The sequence below is a fragment of the Dipodomys ordii genome, unplaced genomic scaffold (assembly GCF_000151885.1).
Source record: "Dipodomys ordii isolate 6190 unplaced genomic scaffold, Dord_2.0 Scaffold82, whole genome shotgun sequence".
Taxonomy (NCBI): Eukaryota; Metazoa; Chordata; class Mammalia; order Rodentia; family Heteromyidae; genus Dipodomys; species Dipodomys ordii.
Window position 1 is genome coordinate 4309755 of NW_012267298.1, and position 16135 is coordinate 4325889.

Genomic DNA, 16135 nt, shown 5'->3' on the forward strand with positions numbered 1-16135 from the left:
TGTCTTAGGAACTGGCAGGTGCAACAATGGATAAGGTTCAGTCCTTCACTGAATATTGTCAGGATAATGGATGGAGAAAGGATGGGCAGCGTGGAGGAACACTGACCTCAACTCCCATCCTTCTAGCAGCACAGCCACTGAAATATACGAGCCTGTTTCCTCAGTTGCAAAATGGGGTAGGACTGCCTGGCTTAGGCTCCTTTGGAAACCAGCAGAAGTTTGGGGATTACTCCACCAGTGAGGGTTGAGCTATCTCGTTCTTCCCAGGGCGCTGAGGGAGCAGGTTGTAGAGCAGTCGGCCCTTCCAGATCGAATGCTCTGACTCATGCATTTATAATAGTGGTAGGCAGCCAGAGGGGGGGATAGTCAAAACCAGCCAGAATTAGACAAGGACATCTTGGCAGCAGTAGGATCTAAAGTTGGAATTAAATGGAACTATTAAAAAATTTGAACTTGGAGGTCTAAGGAGAGTATGGGATGCAGCAGATACAGGGAATCATGCCCTGAAAACCAACCTCTCTTTGTGTGCTTCTCCATGAAGCAAAGAGCTGTTCTGTCCATGTGAATCTGGATAGATAGAGCTGGAATACCCAATTTTTGTAAGACTCTGGTTGCAGAATGGTCAACAGTCTCTCTGGGGAAAGCATTTGGAATTTATAGAGTGGCATTTATAAAGATGGTGGTGATCAATAGAAAGCCCACGGATAGGGAGAAATCTTCACTAGCCATACAACAGATAAGGGTCTCATATCTAAAAAATTAAATCCCCAACAACAAATCCTCAAAGGAACAACTGCCCAATAAATAAGTGGGCTAAAGACTTAAAGAGAAACTTCTCTGAAGAGGAAATAAGAATGGCCAATTGACATGTGAAGAAATGCTCAACCTCTCTAGCCATAAAAGAAATGCAAATCAAAACATCATTGAGATTCCACCTCAACCCAGTTAGAATGGCTAGAATCAAGAACTCTAATAACAACAGGTGCTGGAGGGGATGTGGATAGAAGGGCACCTTACTGCATTGTTGATGGGAGTGTAAACTTGTTCAACCACTTCGGAAAGCAGTATGGAGGTTCCTCAAAAGACTCCACAAAGAGCTCCCCTATGACCCAGCAATCCCACTTTTGGGCATTTACCCAAATGATCACAAACAAGACCACACTAAAGCTACCAGCACAACTATGTTTGTTGCAGCATTTTTACCATAGCTAAGCTATGGAACCAACCCAGATGCCCCTCAGTAGATGAAAGGAACAAGAAAATGTGAGATATATATATATATATATATATATATATATATATAGAGAGAGAGAGAGAGAGAGAGAGAGAGAGATTTTATGCTTTCATCAGAAAGAATGACATCGCCCCATTTGTTAGGAAATGGAAAAGACTTGGAAAAAATTATATTAAGTGAAGTAAGCCAGGCCCAAAGAAACATAGGTCCTATGGTTTTCCTTATTCGTAATAACTAGTATATGTCTGGGACAAGCAGAAAAGGTCCAAAGCTATGTACATATGACCAGATAAGATGATGTTAAGTGAAATGAACTCCAAGATAGGGACACAAGTGTTTTTTTTCTTTCTTGCTATTGTTTGTAATGTATTTATAAGGTACCATGTGATTTTTTTTGTTTCTTTGTATATTCCTTCCCCATGGTATAACCCCTGTTTTCACTGTATTTGATGTCGGTATAATTTGGGGAGGGGAAGGGAAAAAACAAAATGCTTAAATAGGGATACAGGTTGACCCATTGTAATAATGAGATGTACAAGATACTGTTGAACAACAAACTTTACAATTTAGGTGCAGGGGTGGGGGCAGGGGAAGTGTAATTGTGGAAGTGGGAGGGAAGGGATGGTAGGGGAAAAACAAAGGAAGAGGCAACAATGCTTGATAAGAGATGTACTCATTACCTTCCTCATGTAACTGTAACCCCTTGTACAGTAATTTCATAATAAAAACATTTTAAAAAAAGATGGTGGGGGGAGGAGAGCTCTGAAGGGTTTCTCTGCCAAGGGAAGCCATTGCAGAATGAAGACACACTGAATGGCAGAACCTGGGGCTAGCTACTTCCCTGGAGCTCAGGCATGGTGCAGGTAGTTACTGTGAGTGGCAGATCAGTAAGTAGGAATATGTTAACATGTGAACCTGTGGGTTTCCAGACCTTTCCCTATGCATTTGATCCTTTTTGGTTATACTTAAATTTGCTGGGAAGGCCTGCAGGAACAGGTCTTATTATTAACAGCAAGGAAGACAAGGTAACCAGTAACTAACTGATCAGAAAGAAAAAAGTAGAGTCCTAAAGGTGAGGTCATCCATTCCTCTTTTCCTGTGCAGATCAATTTTCAGTTCTCCCACAGTTTGACTTGAATGGAGGACCAGGAAACAATTCGTTGCTGTGATTTCAGCTTCCTGCCCAGCCTGCATCCCTCTCTACATCTACCTCCCACTCTCCAGTTCTCTCTCCTCTTTCTGTCTTTTCTTCTTTCTCTTCTCTCTTCCTCCTCTATTTGCCTAGGGAGACTTTTTGATATTCCAGTCTTTTTTTTTTTTTTTGAGAAGCATCTGCAAGAGAGGCAAACTTATCTCCTTATATAAATGGATGTACATATATATCCATAGATATATCCATATCTACATATATTTCCCCTTATAGAAACTCCTTATAACATTACTTTGTGATATTATTGTGCTTGCAAGATGTTCTTTATCCCCGTCAAATTGCCAAAGAGAGTCCTCTGGGTAAGGAGGAAAGGAAGGAAAAGAAGATTTGGATGAGGAGAGAAGACACCCACATCCCACAACATATACAATTTATAGATTTACATCTGTTGTTCTTTGAGTGCTTAACAGAACTGCAGTCATACTGCATTTGATTAGATGATTTTACAAAAAATCTTTGTCATAAATGCTTCCCTCTGCCATTATCAATCAGGTGGTTTCATTTCTTTACCTTATTGAACTAAAATTTACTTATAGTAAAATGCACCAATCTTCAGTCAATAGCTCAATGACTTATGACATATATTCCTACGTGACTACAACTTATATAAAAATAGGAAACGTGTATTTCTGTAGAACATTTTCTCATGCCCTTCTGTTTTTATCCATTTCCTGCCCTTGTTTCCTAATTGGGTTGTTTGGCTTCTCCCACTACAGAAGACTTTTGCCTGTTTTTCCATTTCATTCACATGGAAATATGTAATGTATATTCCTCCGTGTCCTCTTTTATCCCTCACTACAATGTCTTTGATATTTACATTGTTATTCAATGTATCTAAAGTTCTTTAACAAACAATGATGAAAGGCAAGTGCTGGTGGCTCATGCCTGTAATTCCAGCTACATGAGATGTTGAGAATGAGATCATGGTTCATAGGCCATCTAGAACAAAAGAGTTTGTGAGACTCCATCTCAACCAATAACTAGATGTAGTGGTATGTGCTTGTCATCTCTAATTTTCCACTCTGGGTCAGACACCTAGTTTTGAAAATGGAGTACCAGGAATTGTTTCTCATCTCCTATCAATAGATACTTGAGTTGGTTTTAGTTCTGGACAATTTGAACTAGCGGAGGCTATGAACATTTTTGTACAAAACTTTTGTATACATACACTTTTGTGTATATATTTAGGAAGTAGGGTAACTGGGTCATAGCAATCCCTGAGTGGGTGTACGCTAAAGTTGCACTAGTTATTTCTGAGGTTGGGTCTTATTTTATGCCTGGGCTGGGATCTTCTTTACTTGTGCTTACTGTCAAAATTTTCCCAAGTGGTCGTATCAGCTTATACTCCCACAGGGTCAAGTTTTCAGCATTTCCCACATTCTCACCATCCCGGGACTGTCTATCTTTCTCACTTTACTCATTTGCCACACATTCTTTGGTTGTGGTTTTAACTTCCAATTTTCTGTCAATCAATAAGATGTGACATCTTTTCATGTGGTTATTGACCATTCAAATAGCTTTCGTGAAGTGTCTCTTGGATTTTGCCCTTTTAAAAGTTAGGACCTTTTTTTTTTTTAAAAAAAAACTCTCATTTACAACAGTATTTTAAATAGTCTAAAAGTCCTTTTTTAGATACATGCATTATAAATATTTCTCATCTTGATTTGTCTTTCTACATTCTTAACAAGGTCTTTGGGTAAACAGAGGATTTAATTTTCCTAGTTTCATCCATCAAGTTTAATTCATGATTATTTCATTTTATAGCTTCAGATATTGTTGTCTACACTAAATTTAAGATAATCCTTTCTTATGCTTCCTTCAAGAAACCTTCTAGCTTAACATTCACATGTAGATCTATAATTTATCTTGAATTACTTGTCTATAGAATGAGACAGAGACCAACCTTATTGTTATTATTATTATTTGCATACATAGTACCATTTTTTGAAAAGACTTCTCTTTTTCATCTGATTCCCACCTGTCACAGAAAAAGGGGTTAGATATAAATGTTGACCTAGGGCTGGGAAGGTGGCTCAGTGGTAGAGCGCTTGTCTTGCATGCATGAGGCCCTGGGTTCGATTCCTTAGCACCACATAAGCAGAAAAAACAAAAAAGCCAGAAGTGGTGCTGTGGCTCAAGTGGTAGAGTGCTAGCTTTGAGCTGAAGAGCTGAAGGACAGCGTCCAGGCCCAGAGTTCAGGCCCCACGACCGGAACCCCCCCCCAAAAAATGTTGACCTATTCCTGGAGTCTCTAACCCTTTTCATTGGCTTATTTTCCTACTTATAATTAACAATTATTTTGTTACTGTAGATTTATTGTAATTGAGATATAACACTGTAAGCCCTCTTTGTTCTTCTCAAGCATTTTCTGGCTATTTTAAATTCCTCCTATTTCAGTATGTCTTTAAGAATCAGCATATTAACATCAAATGCCTTTTGAGATTTTGATCAGAAGTTTACTTACTATATAGATTACTTGGGGAAGAATACTAAATATGAGTTTGTTGCAGTATATATCTCTTTTAAAAAGTTTTCTTTAATTTTTTATAGAAGTTAATATTTTGTAGTTTTCAGTAGAGATCTTCACATAGTTATTAATTTATTCTTACATACCTGTGCTATTTTTTGACTAATCAAGTTTCATTATAGCTAATGTAATGCTCTTTCATTTCCTTCTGTATCATAAATATTGCAGTTCATTTTAGGTATGTTTTATAATTCACTTAAAGAACCCTTTACTGTGAAGATTTATTTAAAGACTCAGATTGTTCTATTCAGTTATAAGAAAGTTAAGCTGAGCATTTAAGCAAAATACATGGAGTGAAGTATGGGTCTTATACTTTGTATTTTATCCTTAGAAGAGTCATTCTGTTCATTTTGGATTCTTTCCTTAGGACACAGCCTTGGTAGACTTTCTGAGAAAAGCATGTATTTGCAAGGTGATTATAGAACCATGGGAGCTTCCTGGAGATGTTCTGGTGCAGCCAGGCTAACAGTGCTATGAGTTCTGTATTGGGGAGTTCAGTGGATGACATCAAAAACATAGACCAGGTACAGTAGCTCATGTTTGTAATTCTAGCTACTTGGGAGGTGGAGGTTGGGGATTATGGCTTGAGGCCATCCTAGGCAAAAACAAGTTTGAGACTCTCTTAACCAATGGCGGGGAGCTGTGGCAGGCGTCTTGTTGTCCCAGACATGAGGGAGGCGCAGTGGCTGGGTATTAGTAGTGTGTGCCTGTCATTCCCAGTAACATGAGAAGCACAGGTAAGAAGGATGACAGTCCAGGTTATCCTGGCATAAAGGAAAACCATGCCACAAAAATAACCAGTGCAGAAAGGGATCGAAGGAATGCCTCCAATGACAGACCACCTGCCTGGCAAGCACAAGGCCCCTAATGTAGTCCCCAGTATGGAAGAAAAAAAGAGAAAGAAAGAATGCAGCTCACGAGAAGTACTGCACTAAATCTGTATAGGGTGAAAGCACGAAGGAGCATTTGGATGGACCAAAAAGAGGGAAGGTCAGCGGCGTTGCTGTGAACTTCCTCTCGGGCAGGGCCAGCTCTTGTTTGTCCACCTGTGTTCATGTCGATCAAGTGGAGGAAACAGACATTGAGAGATGTCAGGGATAAAGACGAGCAAGAGGGTGAGTCTCTCCAACCCTCCCACCAGTCATGCAGGGAATTGTTGACAGATTGGAGGGGAGGACAGACGTGAGTATGATCTTAAGAAAATCTCTCCAAAGGAAGGATAAGAAGAAACAGAAAGAAACTTAAGCCAACATCTGGAATTCTTTACAGATGGTGTCTTCTGAAGTAATTTTCCAACCTGCATTGTCTTTAAAGAATGCCAGAGGACAAGCTGGGTAGCAACCTGGTTGGAATTTGGATCTAGACAATTATGGGTTCAAATAACTTCCAGCACTTTCATACTATGTGGCTCTGGATTCATAGTTTGAGTTCTCTGAGCTCTATGAGAGAAATAATGATAATAATAATAATAGTACCTGTTTGCAAAGTGGTTTTAAAAATGACTTGGTTCCTAGATGGTCTCTGTCATGATGTCTACTATTAACTCACACCTGCAAAATGGATCTTGATTTCAAATGGGTGACAATGATGCGTTTGGGTCCGGATCACCTTCCATATGTTGGTAAAGAAGCCAAGGAAATGAATTGAGAAACTAACATGAGTGGACGCTTTGTACCACTGTTTCATGCCTCATCAGCTACCAGATTATTTCCCACACATGTATGTCCCTTATCCTTCCACAGAGCTTTTGTTGGAGAAAGAGGAAGAACGCACCCATGAGTGATTATGAGCATGAAGTGAAGGTTCTCAGGGTGATAGATTCTGTGACAATACACTTCACACAGGCCTCTTGGACCAGGCCAGGCCTCCATTGGCAGAGGCTGTCTCTTTCTCTTCTCTCATCTTTGCCAGGGCCAGTTGGCTACTGAGCTGTTGATAGAGAAGGCTCCATTTGGCTCCATTTCAGACAAGTCCCAGGAATATCATTAGCAACATAGAAAAGGGGTGATGGACGACTTGGATGAAGTCACAGAAAGAGTGCCGGTCTCATTTGCATTTGACTCAGGACAAAGAAGGAGAACTGAAAGGCTGGGTGATGTAATCGACACTTGGCTTATCACCATGGGTTGAAATGAATGGGGCCAAATTAAATAGGGGGGAAAAAATCAAGACCCTGCATCTAGATTATTAAAGGAATCAACTTTGTAACAATGACAAAGACTAAATCCAAAAGAAAAAGAAGATTGATGCATTTAGCTCTAATGGACTATAAAACATACATGTCAAAACCACCACAAACAAGATGGAAAGGAAAACTATAAACTGGGAAGAATAATGGCAATGTAGGGTAGCAGGAGTGGGCTGACATGGTTAAGAGGTCTCTCTAATCAATAAGAAAACTAAAACCACTCCATTATCAAAATGAAAAATGAAGGTAACTAAGCATGTCAGAAGACAAGAAATTGTAACGATCAAACAGCATGTGGAAAATGTTTGCCCACAATACGTTAAACAATACAAATAAAAACAAGAAAAATACTTTTATTTTTCCTATCAGACTCACAAGGACTTAGAGGAATGTCGCACGTGGCTGTCTATGCCTGTAATCCTGGCTGCACTGGAGATGGTAGAGGTCACAGGTCAGGAGGATTGAGGCTCCAGGTTGGCCCTAGGCAAGTTTGTTTGCTTTTATTTATAAACAAATTACAGTAAAAAAGAATGGAGGTGTGAGAGAGTGCCCTGTAGAGGAAGTTTTGAGTTTAAAACCCAGTACTTCTAGAATAAGCAAACAAACAAATGAACAATGACTTAAAGGTGCAGAGATAATTCAATTCAGTTGGACTCAGGAGACAGGAGGAAATGTCCACATCGTAATAGAGGCCAGTTTGCATGGGTATCAAAGACCTTAAGATACTAATTAATATCCAAATGCCTTGGCTTATAATTCCACTTTTAGGAATTTATCCTAAGGGGGGGCTGGAAGGGAAAGATACAAAGATGTCATGGAATTATTTACTTGTAATAACAGAAAAAATGGATGTCAGTCAAATGCTTCGGAACAGACTAGGAGATGAATTACTCTGCAACTATCAGGAGTCACTGATGAGGCAAATGTTCCTGGTGTGTTATGTGGTTGGTGGACACTGAGATCTGCTCAGATCTTCCTTCAAGGAAAGACTTGTGACCAGGTGGATCAGTTCCTTCATAACTGGGTTGGTTCTACCAAGAGAGTAGTCTTAGCCAAGGCCACATGCCTCTTTCTGAGGTACAGGTATAAAAGCCATCATTCCAACCTAATGCATAATATTCTGGCATGCCATTTATATTCCTGAGCTCTCTGTGATAATGGGCCTTGGTTATGTCAAACCTGCAGCTCAGAAGATAATTCTCCATCAATGTTTTCACAAATACTGTGGGGCCTGAGATTTCTGAGTGAAGATTACTAGTACTCTTTGTTAAAAGATGACTGAACTATTAACATGCAGGGAGAGGAGAGGAGAGAGAGAGAGAGAGAGAGAGAGAGAGAGAGAGAGAGAGAGAGAGAATATTGCTTCAAAGAAATGTTTTGATTTTGGTTGGTCATGGTGCCTGAACTCTGGGCCTGGGTGCTGTCCCTCAGCTCTTCAGCTCAAGGCTAGCGCTCTACCATTTGAGCCACAGTGTCACTTCCTTTTTTTTTCTGCTTATGTGGTGCTGAGAAATCGAACCCAGGGCCTCATGCATGCAAGGCAAGCACTCTACCACTGAGCCACCTTCCCAGCCCTGCTTCAAAGAAATTTAAAGACACATCTATCCCTGAGACGTTTGTTCATCTTCTAGGGTAATAAATCTGGAGGTGCCTCCCTCTGTTCTACAGAAACTCACATTTACATTCCAGACTGAAGAGCTCTCTTTTTACAAAGGAGAGGATGGATGGATTTCCAGCCCCCTAGATAATCTCTGGACTTTCTGATTTTTGGTGTTACAGCTTTGTGAATACAGAGGGTAACATCTGGCCTTACTGAAGTGTCTTGTGTTGGGAACCAGTGCTAATATTATCTCTGTGTGTGAAAAACGGTCTGATTCTGACCCAGAGATTTCATGTTTCCTGTCATACCTCCCCATCTATTTCTTCCTTTCTTTTTCAGTTTTTGCATAGTGGGTAGATAGATGCACGTGTCTAAGTATATAGGTATACAGATGTGCACACACACACACAATTAACAGCTGCCAATTGGAGTGATATCTTTAAAATTTTGTATTGTTATTATAAAGGTGATGCACAGAGGGGTTCCAGTTTTATAAGAAAGGTAAAGAGTACATTTCTTTTTGCACAATATCACCCATTTCCTCTCTTTCTCTCTCCCAGTTTTTCTCTCTCATCCCCACCTACAAGTTTTATAGTTCATTTCCAACATAGTGTCAAGTGAGTACCCCTGCTGCATTTTTCACCCTTTGTCCCTCCATTTCTGTGCCCCCTTTATCGTCCCAAAGACAGATAAAAGAACAAACAAGACAAAAAGAAAAGAAAAAACAGCAACAAAGAAAAAACCTCATGTTTCCATTTCCTGGATGGAGTGACGTCTTTGACCCTCCTTGTCTTGATTCTTTCCTTCTTTCTCAGGTGCAGATCCATAAAACAACCATCTTGGACACTTCCAACTTGTTTGCTTTGGCGAACCTTACCTGCCATTCTTGCTGAGTTAAAAAGCAAATCATTCTATAGAACCATAGGTAAACATAATAAAATTCTTGTACTTAGTATGAGGTACATTGAAATTGAGAAATGACAGGAGTATAATATATTAGTAATGGCTTCCTTTTGGTAGTGTGAATAAGAATAATTGCTAATTCTTGATGCTTTTCTGTGCTTTCCAAGGGTCTCGAATTGAGCATTTATTACTTTTAATTACAGGTCTGCCAGACGCTATTGCCATGATCCATATTTAGTAGGAAGTGAAGCCATGGACGGGGCTGTACGAGCTAGGATTTGCAGACTGCTGAGCCGGTGGCTGGCAGTGTTTCCAGCGTGTGGAGTGTCTCTCCTTACCTGCTCAGTTCAGTCTTATCGAGATTACAGTCTCATTTGTATCTTCTCCTCATAGAGGAAGAAAGAGGAGCCCTGGAAATGATAAATAATTTACTCAAGGCAAAGGAAAGACTCTGAACTCAGGCTGCCTGTTCTTAGGGCCTGTGTTTCTAACCCTTGTGGAATTCACACCTTCACCCTGTTCTCCAATGCACGGAGTGACTGGCTTTGTCCCCCTTTATCTCTTATTTCACAGGCAATGCCCTTGACCAGTCCTGCTAGTATCCACAACCCACTCATGCCATCTCCTAACTCTGTTAGGAGTTCTCTGAGCTCCTAACACTTGGCCCTTGAATACCACTTTTTCTTCTGCCCTTGGATCCCTAGGCCTAGAATGCTCTTCCTTAGCTTAGGGTTTGGGGCCTCTACTTCCATGTTTCAAGTTCCATTTAATTATCTCCTCTGAGTATTGTGTTCCCTGATCTCTATGTGTTTCTCCTCATCTCTGCTTACCCCCTCTCCTACTAGGCTCCCATGTTGTTCACATGTCTGGAGAATCACTGCAGAATAAGTGGGTGCTGGGATGGGGCTGCCTGGGTTCGATTTCAGTTCATGTTTTCTCACAATGCGTCACTGGACAACTTAGTTGTGTCTCTATACCTTTACTTGTGTCTCTGTAAATGTTTTATTTTGAATGCCACTTGACCAATAGTTTGTTTAAAGCCCAGGGCACCAGGGACTATGCCTCATTCCCATGCACTGAGCTCCTAACACAATACCTGGTATCCCAAAGGGCTCAAGGAATCTCTTTTGAATCCAAACAAAACAACCCATACCGCATGCAGAGGTCTGGTTCCAGCGGCTTGCTGAGCTCTCACAGGAGGCCCATTCATGCTGGTGTGTGTCTGGCCATGACTGTGTGGACGAAGCATCTTTCTTCACTCTTAGTTTTCTGTCTTGTCAGAGGAGACAGCCAATGCAATAACCCTATGCCAAGCTCACCTGTGAACTGCCAAGCATCTGAGCATGCAGTGCAAACTCGGGCTCACCCATGAGACTAAAGTCTCACCCATGAGACTTAAACCTTTGAAGCAAAATAGACTCTTTCATGGGGTTTAGTGCCTCATCATTCCAGTAGAACCTCCGACTTTTCTTCCTCTTGCCAAGGTCTATGCCTAAAAGGACAAGGTATTGAGAAGCTCATTGGAAATGGTTTTCTGTCCAATCTTCATTGGTCATTTATCAGGACAGTCTTTCAGTGAAGGGAACTTTAGCACGGTACTGATCTCTCACTTGGAATCAGGATCTGCTCTGGTTTCAAAATGGTTCCTTCTTTGTGGTGCCTCACACAAAGTGGAGTACATGAATGAATGATGGTGGAGTGGCTAAATGAATTAAGTAATGAATGTACTAATTCATGTAGCAAGATCATGCTACAGTTATCCAAACACTGCAGGTTCATGGTAGCAGCTCATTAAACTCATGCATGCAGCCACTTACCAGCCGCTCTGGGTACATAGTAGGTTTAGGAAGAATATCGGAGTTAAGGAAATAATGATGTAAGCACTTACTGTAAGCATTTACTCTGCCCTGATAAGATAATTTGACTGATTAATTGAACGAATGAATAATCCTGTCTTAGTTTGCAAAGTAGCAAATGCCCCTCTCAAACCTGAGGTTTCTTAGGAATACTGCTTCCCCTGGAGAAAAGTTGAGGTTCCTGTGTGGTTAATAAAGTATATCCATTTAGCTGAATGGCCAAGCAGAGAAAACTTCAAAATACCGACAGAGTTTTCGAAAGACCAGGGAAGCCTTGGCTTTTGCAGTATCCACAGAACAAAAACAGAGGAGTCAGAGTACTTGTTCACCAAGAACCTGGGCTTGGTCAGGCCACAGTAAGGATAAGTATCTCAAGAATGGAGGCTGTTGTGGCTGAATCCAAGATAAAGTCTGACTGGCCCCAGCAGGGGCATTTGGACAAGCCTTCTGGTTCTGGCCAGGTCAGCGGTCAGTTCACTGTGAGTGAGACCACATCCCTCTTAGCACAACAGCACCAACCCTGCCCAGCCACTTGTCCCACTAGGAGTCCCAGGATTCATGCCATGGGCACAAGACAGTCTTTTCCTTGGCCACGGGCTCTCAGGTGGGAAGCTAGGAGCCTGCTGACTCCTCACGCCAGCCTGCCTCATGTTCACCACGAAAGGGCCCAGGATGGCCTTCCCAGCAGCTAAAATGCTGAAATAAGACCGTTAAATGGTCTTTCCCACAATGCCTAACCTGGCCACGCAGCTGCCCGATGCTTTGCTGCAGCCCAGGATGGCTAGGCAGCCCTCAGGGCTTTCTTCGGCAGCCTTCCCTTCCACGTGGCTGGCTCCCATCTGCTAATAACTGTTGAATCTTTCTTATTTGTTGGTTCTCAGGTACCAGGGTTTGAATTCAGGGCCTCATGTTTGTTCTTCAGCTGACATTCTGCATTCTGAGCCATGTTTCTAGTCCAGTTTTGTGCATTTTCTTTTTAAGAGATAGGGTCTTGTAAACTTTTTTGACCAGAGAAGCTTTGAACTTGGGACCTTTTAGATTTCAGCATCCTGAATAGCTAGAATGACAAGAGTTGAACAGTTTGAATGTTGAAATGTCCCCTTACCTCCACCTTATTTTACTGATCTTTCTTTGTCTCTCTCACTTGGAGAGTCACTCTCCAAAATGTAAACCCTACTGTTCCTTTGTTTTTGAGAGTTGGGAAGCTTTGTCTTGTCTCATGGAAACACTCAAGCCGGTCTCCAAGGCTCCTGGGTCCAACCTCACTTCTCCAACCACACTGGAACCCCTAACTCCCCTACCCTGTGCCAACTCCACCAGATTTCTCTGGTTCTTTGAGGGCACCATAGTCTCTCCTTTCCAACCCACCCTTGTCCCTGACCAGCCAGCCATGCTCTGATACACACCCCCCTCCCCCAATCCTGGGGCCTCTGTGTTCCTCAGATGCTGCTTCTCGATGAGTCTTACCACTGCAGGATTCTGAACGGACGCACTCCTCATATGCCATTCTAGTAAATGTGTTGTGTCTGCCCTGAGCACCATCCATTCTTTAAGCACCAGAGCCATTTCCACCAGTTCCACTCTTCTATTTCAACCATTTCTCATAGTGCCAGAAAAATTATAACATGAACGAAATCTACATTTTACAGATAAATGTTTCTCCCGCTAAGATGTGAGCTCCTTGGGATCTGGGTTTTCTAGAAATATCCATCTCTTCGCCCCTCCCACGAGGGCGTCATTAAGTGCTCAGCGAGTATTTGTTGCATCTTGGAATCTGAATACAAGTGCAGCTGGATGCATGGGGACCGGTTAACGTCATGCATGCCATTAATCTCAGTGATTCTGGGCAAGTTGCCTTTTGTCTGGAGCTCAGCTTTTTCACCTGTAAGCTAATATGGTAACATAGCCAGGCAGAGTAAATTTAAAAAAAACAAAAAAGAGAAAGAATTGGCTCTTTGGGACGCTTCTCTGTTGTCAGAGTGTCTGACACACCAAGTTTTACCTGATTAGCAATATCAACATTAACATGAACAACATCAAACTGTCAACGTCCACAATTTTATTGCTTTCCCTGAGCACAGCGTTAGACACAGCCCAGTCAGAGACAGCCCTCTTGCTATCCAGAAAGCAGGGCTCAACCTTTAAGAAAGAGGAAGCCCCCTAGGCCTCTGATCAAGTTTAGGGTATAAAATGGAGGTGCTGACACAAAGCAGATGCATTAGTGAGACAACACCCCAGGGTCCCTGGCAGCCCTTACGTGTCCTCAGTTCCCTACTGGGGATGGTGGTAGGAAGATGGCTTTGATCCGGAGGCAGACTTGGGCTTCGATTTTCTGCTCTGCTGCTACTGGCTAGGTGACTCATGCAGAAAGCCATCATTGCTTGTCCAGTGTCTTGGCTTCCTCCTTGTCACAGAGGCTAAACAAGATGATGATGAGAGATTGTTGCTCAGTGAAGTTCGGAGTCACATAAGAAAATACAGGTTTGTGTTTTGGTTATGGACAGTCACATGAACAAAATTGTTCAATTCCTACATCTGATTTCCTCCCTCTCTCCCTCGCTCCCTCTCTCTCTCCCTCCTTCCCTTCTGTCCTTCCTCACTTCCTCCCTTCTTCCCTCCCTCTTTTCCTCCCTCCCTTCCTCCCTCCCTTTCTCCCTCCTTTCCTCCTTTTGTCCTTCCCTTCCTCCCTTCTTTCCTTCTTTGCTTTTCCTTCTTTCCTTCCTCTCTTCTTCCCCCCCTCCCCACAAGCAGACACAAGAAACACAGAAGCAAAGTAAACTTCAACTTTCCCTACAACATCGTTTCTGAGGGTTATTAGCTCAGCCATTTTCCATTCACCAAAATAAATAGCTCAAAAACATCTGGGCCACACTCATCAGGAATCCACTGGGTGCCTGTGTTTCACTTTCAAACCCAAAGCCATATTGGTTCTGCTGCGACACCCTTAAGAAAACAGAAGGGTTCCTGAGCTGGCCAGGGCTCCCTCTGCCCCTTCTCTCATTTCACTCGTGAACAGCTCAGAGGCAAGGACAGCCAAGTAGCACTTGGGTGGGCTGCTGAGGAAAATCCAACTCTGGCTGCAGACTTCTCCCTTTCTGCCAGCTCTCTGTATACCCGAACTAACTTAAGTACTTGGGTTGAAGATGGTGTTTGGGGCCTGAGGGTGCCACGAGGGTGAGCAGCAAGGCTCAGTAAGGTTTACCTCTGTTTACCACTGGCCTCTGCTCTCTCAGTTTCCAGGCAGATCTTCCTGCTCAGTCTGCGATCTATGTCTGAGACCTGGTCCCCTGGGCCCGGATGGACCCTGGAGATGCGGGTGTGTCAATGCTTCTGGCTGGCACGTCATTGTCTATTTGCTCTCATCGACCATGTGCCTCAACCCTTGGCAGGGATGTAGCACCAGCTTTAAGATCAAAAGAATGGGCCCTTCTAATGGAGAGGGCTTCTGAGGCCATCACAAATGAAGCTCCAGCTCACAGATCAGAAAGTTGAGGGACACGAAGTGTCCCAGGTGACAGGATCTGAGGTTGAGAGCCAGTTCTGCAGCTCAGCCTGAGCTGCAGGGAAGGATGAGGAGGAGCTGTGTTAGGAATGTGTTAGTGCTGCCACAGTGTCACTCAGGGTTCCTAGATGTTTGCGCCTTCTGCTTACATGCGATCAGGTCGGAAGACTCTAACCAGCATGATGATAAAGGTGAAGGGAATTGCTTAGCTGTTAGGATTTATTTGCATGTACACATGGATGGGGAACACACAAGTCAACTATGTGGTAGACAGGCATGGCAGTCATTCGTGTAATCTCAGCACTCAAGAGAAAGAAGCAGGAGGGTTGTGAGTTTGAGGACAGATTAGGCCATAGCAAGATCTTGTCTCAAAAAAAAAACAACCAAAAGACACCAGCAAAAACGCATTGAATGCTATTTCCCAGAAGAGGGCAAAGCCTGATAGCAGGTGAGGGAGGGAAGAGAGGGTAAGGGGCATAGAGAAGGGGAGAGAGGATGGCGAAGGAATATTGGTCAAAGAGAGCAGTGCTGGGCAGAGGCAAAAGTCGGGCACTTAGGGATCAATTACACAAAACAATTTGCTTTTTTTTTTTTTCTGAGAAAGGACTGACTTTACCCCCCCTGCAAAGCAGGACTGTGGCTGTCAAATCCCGTTGTGGCAAGTGTAGACGATGAGAATCAATTACCTCCTCCCAAGACAGTTTCGACAGTGGACTGACTGGGTTGGGCCTCCAGCCCTCCCATCCTCAGTCACCTTCCCGTCTCTCCAGAATAATTTCACACCAGCTTCCAGGTAAATCTCCACGACGCACACTTCCGTCCCGATAATTCCATGCAGTGCTTTCCTTCACAGCTCAAGGAAGCATATCTGAGCTTCGCAGCTCCTGGCTATACCATCCACACTGCCAGGTGAAGGTGGAGCAACAGAATTTTACTGTTGGAGTGAACAGAGTGGCAACGCATTGAGACTGGTTCTGAAAGTTTCCTAACTTTGATCTGGTGCAAGTTACTTTTCTCCTTTCTGTCCCAGTTTAAAGGAGAGATGGCCAAGAGGTCCTCAAAACTTCTGTCTGGCTGTGGCTTTCTGTGACCATCTGGTAGACCACGCTTATCAC